The sequence below is a fragment of the Diachasma alloeum genome, unplaced genomic scaffold, assembly GCF_001412515.2.
Source record: "Diachasma alloeum isolate Michigan unplaced genomic scaffold, Dall2.0 Dall_scaffold_00206, whole genome shotgun sequence".
NCBI classification, from domain to species: domain Eukaryota; kingdom Metazoa; phylum Arthropoda; class Insecta; order Hymenoptera; family Braconidae; genus Diachasma; species Diachasma alloeum.
The window spans coordinates 62,168-69,756 of NW_021680371.1; the positions used below are offsets into that span (position 1 = coordinate 62,168).

The 7,589-nt window shown below is 37.4% G+C and overlaps 1 protein-coding gene across 1 annotated transcript in view; it reads right to left on the reverse strand.

Moving 5' to 3' along the window:
• The window catches only part of LOC107036124 (amyloid-beta-like protein), a gene marked incomplete at its 3' end in the record, with an annotated part of 135,271 nt that overhangs the window by 46,633 nt on the left and 81,049 nt on the right, over positions 1-7,589 (reverse strand). The gene's annotated exons all lie outside the window — the stretch shown is intronic.

Sequence of the window (7,589 nt, forward strand, 5' to 3'; positions counted from 1 at the left end):
TCTTCTTTTCGTAATAATTAGCGAGTAACATGTGACTTCAACACCTACAATGTCACCATTTTTTTACGATTACACCCTTAATATTTTACCCTCAAGTTTCCACCCTTACCATTCAACCCTCAGAATGTCAGTCTTATGATTTTTTCGCCCCTTTCCATTATTGCGATTTGACCCTTACAATTTTACTCTTCCGATTTTACCCTTATGATTCCACCCCTATGATTCCATTCTCATCATCTCACCCTTACGACTTAACCCTTACAGTTACACCAACGGCTGGAGCCCAATGACGAAGCTCCGGGCCACCGCTGGCTGAGGCTTGGTTATCGAACTCCGGCATGCCAATGTCCGGCCAAGGCTGGGCCAGATCTGTCAACCAAGGCTCGGTTACCCGCCCTTCTCCCGAGACTCAAGCCCTGGTCCCCAGGGATAGCCGAACCTCGGTCCAAGCCTGGGCGCCCAGACTTGGCAAGCCCGGGCTTGTGCCAGGCTTGGCCCGTTTCTCCACCACTGGCATTTCGTACGTGGGTATGGCTTGACTGTATAGCAAGCGGTAATTGAGCGGAGAGATTTCTACCCGGGCACCAGTGTACGGAATAGGCATACCGTCCGGAGTATACATACATTATATGTATAAATATGGAATAGAAAACTATGAGTTTTTATATTTTAGTATCAATTCATTCGTTTCTTCTGTTAATTGCTCGTCACCAAGACGGGCAGGGCCTTGCATAATTTGGTCGTTCTTCCAAAACCTGCCTGATTTTAAACGTTTATTCGAATTCCTACGGAATCTGAAACATATCGATAGTGTCGAAAGGAATACTCCCTTATGTTCCGCAGGGAAAACGACTGGACGAGATTTTTTCATGGACTCGGGTAGAAATCTCTTCGCTTAATCCCCGCTTGCTATACAGTCAAACTGGACTGAGCGGTTGACGGTTCGAGCGCATAAGTGGAGTTTCAGCCGCATCTCCGCGTGAATTTCTATGTGGGGTTTTAACCGCATCTTGACTTGAATTACTACATGGGAAGGTGATTGGCTCGTATGAATCTCAGCGTAAATCCGGCGATCAGAGGCCTTTCGCCGTTTTCTTTCTATTCGCGTAAAGCCCTGGTACAACACCTGTCCATTTCCCAGGGAGTCAAAACTCCTTATAAATTGCATTAAAACTAATCACTGCCGTCTCGCAGCCTCCTGAGAGACAGCGATCGTAATTAAAAATCCAAGTTGCGTAATGTGGCGCAAAATTGTATGTGACTCTGATCGTCACAGTAGCACTGGTTAAAATACGAGAAACAGAGATCCTCTTATACTATGGAACAATTCGCAGATACAACTGGTCATAAATGCCTAGAAATAATTAGTAAATTCGCTGAAGGCCTCTGGGCGATGGCCAATTGCAAGAGAAATAATTTTTTTTCTGTATATGTTTCTGGCAATAAATTTCGTTAAAAATTTAAATTTTAAATTTAATTAGTAAATACCTCAAAGAATAAGAATTAAAAATATACCGAGGGGATAATTGCATTTTTTGTACATGAGTATAGTTATTTTTGCTAACAAATTAACAATACGCTTCCAAATGGATTCACGGTTTTCGACATCTTTATTTCACTACTTGTAATTCTTTTCATATTATGGAACTATTATTCATTAAAATTTCATCACAATTTTCTCCTATTATTCAGTTTTTCTTTATGCGTGTATTTCTTTGTCATGTATTCAAACCCTAGAAGAGCCCGAACATCTCCTGATGCCCCATTGAAAAAGGGATATATAATTTTCTAATCGAAAGAGAAGGATGAGTTATGGAGGGAAGAATGACACATCTTCCCATTGTCATACTATAGGATATTCCCCGCACCCCCACACTGCCTAGATGTCACGCTGACGAGAAAAGGCGAATATGACGGACGATAGGAGCCGAGGAACAGCGAGAGAAGTCCGGAGAGCAAAGAAAGACATCCCGTTACGTCAGGAGGACGTATCGTATTTTTAAATCAAAATAGAAATTAAATAATAAAAATTATAAAATAATAGATGATTCGAAAAAGATTTTTGCATTAGAAACAATTCGAAACGAGTCTCATTTTCGATCGATATTTCAGGTAAGAAACATAAAAAAAGTATTTACTAAGAATAAAAGACAATGGTTATTTTTTTTTTATTAACATGAGCCAAAGGCATCTCGTTGGTTGGTCAGGCCACTTTCCATAATTATTCTAGTAGATGAGAAATAGGATATCTAGGGAGATGAAATTAATATTGAAAAATGGCATATTCTCCCAATTATCGTCCAATGTTTCGGCTTCGGTTTTGGGATTGACTTTCAATTTTCACAATTTTTTATGCATGTCAAAAGAAACTCAACCGTAAATTTTCACTCCGATATCTCAATTAATAACCGAGAAAATGCATGTTGAAATTTTTCTCTTTTTTTTTCAATCAATTTTCACGGCGACAGTTTTTATTCCATGAATAAATGTCATAAATAACTTTTCTTCGGAAATTGTCTGAAGTTTCAGGAAAAAAATGTCCGTTCTCGATGTAGTCTTTTTCGGCCATAAAAAATCGATTTTTTGACAAAATTCAGTGGTTTTTTGGTCGTCCAGTTTCTTGAAAAGACATCTTTTTTTCGGAAAGTGTATACTTTTTGGAGTATCTCCACAAATTTTCAGCTCGGAGCGCTGAAAACCAGCCGAGTAAACACATAAAAACGGAGAAGAAAATGAATATTTAATTATAATAATATTTAAAATTTCGCATTTTTTAGCTTTCCACCAAACTGATTGAAATATTATGTTTTTTGTCGAAAAGTATATATTTTTTCAAGTATCTTCACAAATTTTCAGTCCGAGACCCTCAAAATCAACTGAGTAAACGCATGAAAATAGAATAAAAATGCGCATTTTTCTTCTATTTTCATGCGTTTACTCAATTGAGTGAAGGAAAGTTGAAATGGAGTTGAGATAGAGGAGAGTTGAAGTGGATGGACGTTGAAGTGGAGGAGCAACTCTTATGTGAACAAGTTTCGTAGCTGGGGAGTTTTGGGATTGGAGAATTCCGAAAGTGGAACATTTAATATAATCGTCAGCATATAAGTATGAATGCGTATCAATAATCAAGGGGCACGAGGGGTACATGCGGTTCAAATTCAGAGGTTGAGATGTTTCCAAATTGATTGCTGTAATGATTCGATCTGTGAATGCTCTCAACGCAAGAAAGATTCCACCTACATCTCCCTACATGGACTCATCAACTTTTGACAGACAAAAAATTGCTGAAAAATCTTTTGCAGACAAAAAAAGTTGTCTTTCGAAGATTTTCCAACATTATCTCTGGAAGATTTTATGGAAAAAAAGCTGTCTTCCGAAGATCGTCCAGCATTGTCTCTAGAAGATTTTCGGGAAAAGAAGTGGTCTTCCGAAGATCTTCTAACATTTTCTCCGGAAGATTTCATAGACAAAAAAGTCGTCTCCTGAGGATCTTCCAACAATCTCTCCAGAAGATTCTGTCTCCCCAAGAATCTTTTTGGGTCACCAAAGAGATCTTCGAGATAATCTTCCGAAGATTCTTCGAAAGATATTCCGAAGATCTTCCAAACACGAAAATTTTTCTACCCGGGTAACTTAATGTTTGTTTTTTTTATTATGAAATGTGGAAAAAATTTGCACTTGTCGCAGAAAATAGAAAAAGTATTTTAATTCAAATTTTATGTGACGCGATATGCAATTATAAATTTGTACTCAATTGATTGAAAAATTTCTAATTGGTAAAAATTTCAATTTCAATACTTTGAATATATTTGAATTTGTTAAAATTTTATTCCAACAATTCGCCCGACTCCATAATCCCAAGCTATTTCCGAAAGGTAGGCTTAAAAAAAGAGAAATTTAACTGTCGTAATTTTTCAGTATTTATTTAATCAAAAATCTTTAAATATTTACTGCGAAATTATGACGTAACAATCCTGTAAATATTGCAGTTGGAGCGAGAGGCTCCGTAGGGATTTTGGTGAAGTTGTTGCCTGGACATTAGCGATGCCCAGGGGCCCAGAAAAGAAACGGAGGCTCGAGTATTGAATAATTATCTCTGTGAAAGACCTGGCCAGAGCGATAGTGTTCTTCATTATAATTTGGCAGTTGCCGTGAGTAACAGATACATTCCTCCCTTTCCCAGTTATATTTTCCCGGAATATTATCTCCTGAACGGTGAGCCTACACACATTTTTGCCCCTAGACACGACTAACTTCTTCCTTCCCGTATATCATTCTAGAGTCATCCCCTTTTTTGCGTCTACAAAAAGAGCCTGGCCTTAACCATTTCCTAGATCAGTATTTCAAGGCAGTAAAAGAGGTTGTAAATAAAGTATAACAAAGTAGAATTCAGAATATATTGGATAATATTGTGATCACAATTGCTTCGTTATCCCAGTTATTTGATTGTCCTAATCCCCCATTTCAGGTCCTAAAATTACGATAAGCCCCCAAGATAAGTAATCCGCCTTTTCAGGTAATTATATTTCTATAACTGTTTTAATATATAATAAAATCCCCCGTTGCAATGCATACATACATACATACATACAGACAACATCTAAAAAACGAATATTAGAACTTTTTACACCGTATTTAGTTACCCGACACATTAAAAAAAACAGCTGAACTGTATCAACATGTGAGGGCAAATGAAGACCAGAAAAAAGTGGGTTATTTTTATTCTCCTAGTTTGCAGGCAAATAATTTTTACCTTTACGGTACGTAATGCATTGAGTAACCCATAAACAAAATCAAAAATTTTCATAACTCCATATGTTCCTCCAATTTCTTTCTGCTGTTTCTCCTGTTACACAACATTTTTTCAGTTCTAATAATAGTATATTTCTAACCTAGGGAGGGAAAATAAAGGATCCTCAGCCGCCAGTGCAATTACCAGCCAAGCCGAAGGCGAGGTTGGTAAGCACGCGGCTGAGGGTCCTTTATTTTACTTCCCGTGGTTAGAACGCGATTTTCCGTCTCGGCGTAGGCGCAAAGTCAGAGTTACCTCCCGCGAAGCGGGAGGGAAATGTAACTTTGCGCCCGCCGGGACGGAAAATATTTTTCGTCCCTTATGTGTGGAAAGTTCGACTTTGTTCTCGCGTCTCCGGGAAGAAAGTTGCGCTTTATTCCCTAGAAATTATGAATTACACCTGTCAATTGTTTTTCGTGTCACTCGTTAACCTGTATCATCGAACTAGAAATCCCATAGAAATACAAAAAACGAAATTGGATCTGATATTCTCAGTGTTTTTAAATGTGCGATATTGAGTAATAGAATATTACGATCATTCTCAATTCCCATTGGTTGAAATTCGTGACAACGAGAAAATGAGTTCAGAAGATTCAGATAGTCATGACGAATCCGATGTCGAAGGATTTGATGTTAAGAATGCAGCAGCAGGAATCGTGGAGGGTTTAATTCGTGACAAATCCGCGGAGAAATACTGAACGTGGTATGAAGATTTCCAGAATTGGAGAAAAACGAATAAAATTGGATCTCTTGAAGAGGGAGTTTTTCTTGTCTATTTCAATGAATTATCTCAAATTTACAAGCCATCGACGCTCTGGAGTCGTTGGTCGATGTTGAAGAGTACGATGGACCTTCACCACGGCATCGACCTCAATTCATTTAACCGATTGAAAGCATTCATGAAAAAAAAGGCAAAGGATTCAAGAGTAAGAAATCCAAAGTGTTCACTGCCCCTCAAGTAACTCAATTCTTGGATCAAGCTCCGGATGATATCTATTTAGCAGTGAAAGTAAGTGTAAAATAAATTGAAGATTAGTAAATAGAGATGAATAATGCGAAATCCAACGATTTTTCTCTAATTTTTTTCAGTTTCCTCATTTTTTTCTCCTTCACATTGAACTCTAAAGAAAATTTGGCAATGAAAAATGAATAATATAATATAAAATTTATTTCAAAGGTGGCCTTGATATTTGGGATTTCTGGTGCCATGAGATCCGGTGAATTCTGTCCCTTGACCACGAATGACGTCGAGGACACTGGCTCGAGACTTATCGTAACTGTTCGTGAAACAAGAAATTACTACCCTCGATCATTCGTCATTGAAAATCAGTACTACGAAACAGTCAAGAAATACATGAGTCTACGACCTAAGGACCAGGGTACTAACAGATTTTCCCTAAGATTCCAAGGAGGTAAATGTACATGTCAGAGAGAGATTGCGTTGTTTTTGGGGTTACCAAATCCCCAGGAATTCATGAGACGTCGTTTTCGCATACTTGCTGACGACCTTCCAGCAATGCCCATTCCAGCAAATCAGTGATGACTGAATCTTTTCGTATTTCTCCCCAAATTTTGTTTTCCAATGTTTGCGTTGTGCTTATTTGAAAAATGAATAAAACTGTCTTTTTGAATGCAATACTTTTGATGAATTAATGCCAAAGAGGTTATTGTTATACTTTGAATTTGCTAATTTATTTATAATTCATTTATTTATTACTCATCTCATTTCTCCCTCATTTTGATTTGTTCATTTGTGTGTTTATTGATACTGAATGGATCTCATGCTCAATTTCATCATGACGTTTCCTGTAACCTCTCACTGAATTTTTCTTTCATTATTAATTTTGTCGAACTTCCCACCAAAAGGGGCGAAAAATAGTATGTGCACCTCGGGAGGTAAGGAGGACATCCTGACTCGCGTGTGATTGCCCTCCTTTCCTCCCTCGGTGCACAATGTACTATTAAATTTAACTTCTTATCGTTTTGCCTTTCTTTCAAATATTCAAGACTAATTTTTTCATCGGAAGTTTTAAATTTTCAATGTTTCAGTTCTTTTTTTTCCCTCTTTTAATTGATTAAATTAATAATTTATCTCATTTAGAGTTCCCAATAATGGTTGCCTTCTCTACTCAATTTTGCGGTTTTCTTTTTCTATCTCAGCGATTTCTCATTTGGCCTAGTGACTTTTCATAAATTATTCGCAATTATAATTTTGTCAGTAATTGAAATAATTACCCGTCACACCAGTGTACCTGATAAAATTCTCGGAGTTTTGGCTTTCTTGCAAGTACATACTTAACTATGTTCATTCAGTTTTCGCGGATTAAAGTATATTTGAACACATATGAATGTGCGCTCGGGTTTCGTCAAACACCTTCGGGCATATACGCCTCCAGGTTGTCGTTGGGGGTAAAATTAAAAAAATATTTTTTGTCACTGCTGCTATACGTTCACCTCGTGCCCAAAATCGCCTTTTCGTTTATTTGAAAGCAGAAACTGTTTTTGTTTACTTATGAACGAAAAAAGGTAAAGTTCGCCACTCGTTAAACGTAACATCACTGGCAAAAATATAATTCCCCACATGTGAGACGGAGATTTTTCAATTTGCATGATTGGCATCATGAAATATTGATTAGTGTGACATTTTTATGGCTATTTCGATGGAATACGACGGTTACATAATATTTATGTCACAAAAAACAATCGAGGAGTGTAATCAGAACATTTTATCAAATCAAAGGACTATGTACTTTGCATCAACGTTTTTTAGTAGTCGGAATCTTCCCCCCCCCCCCCC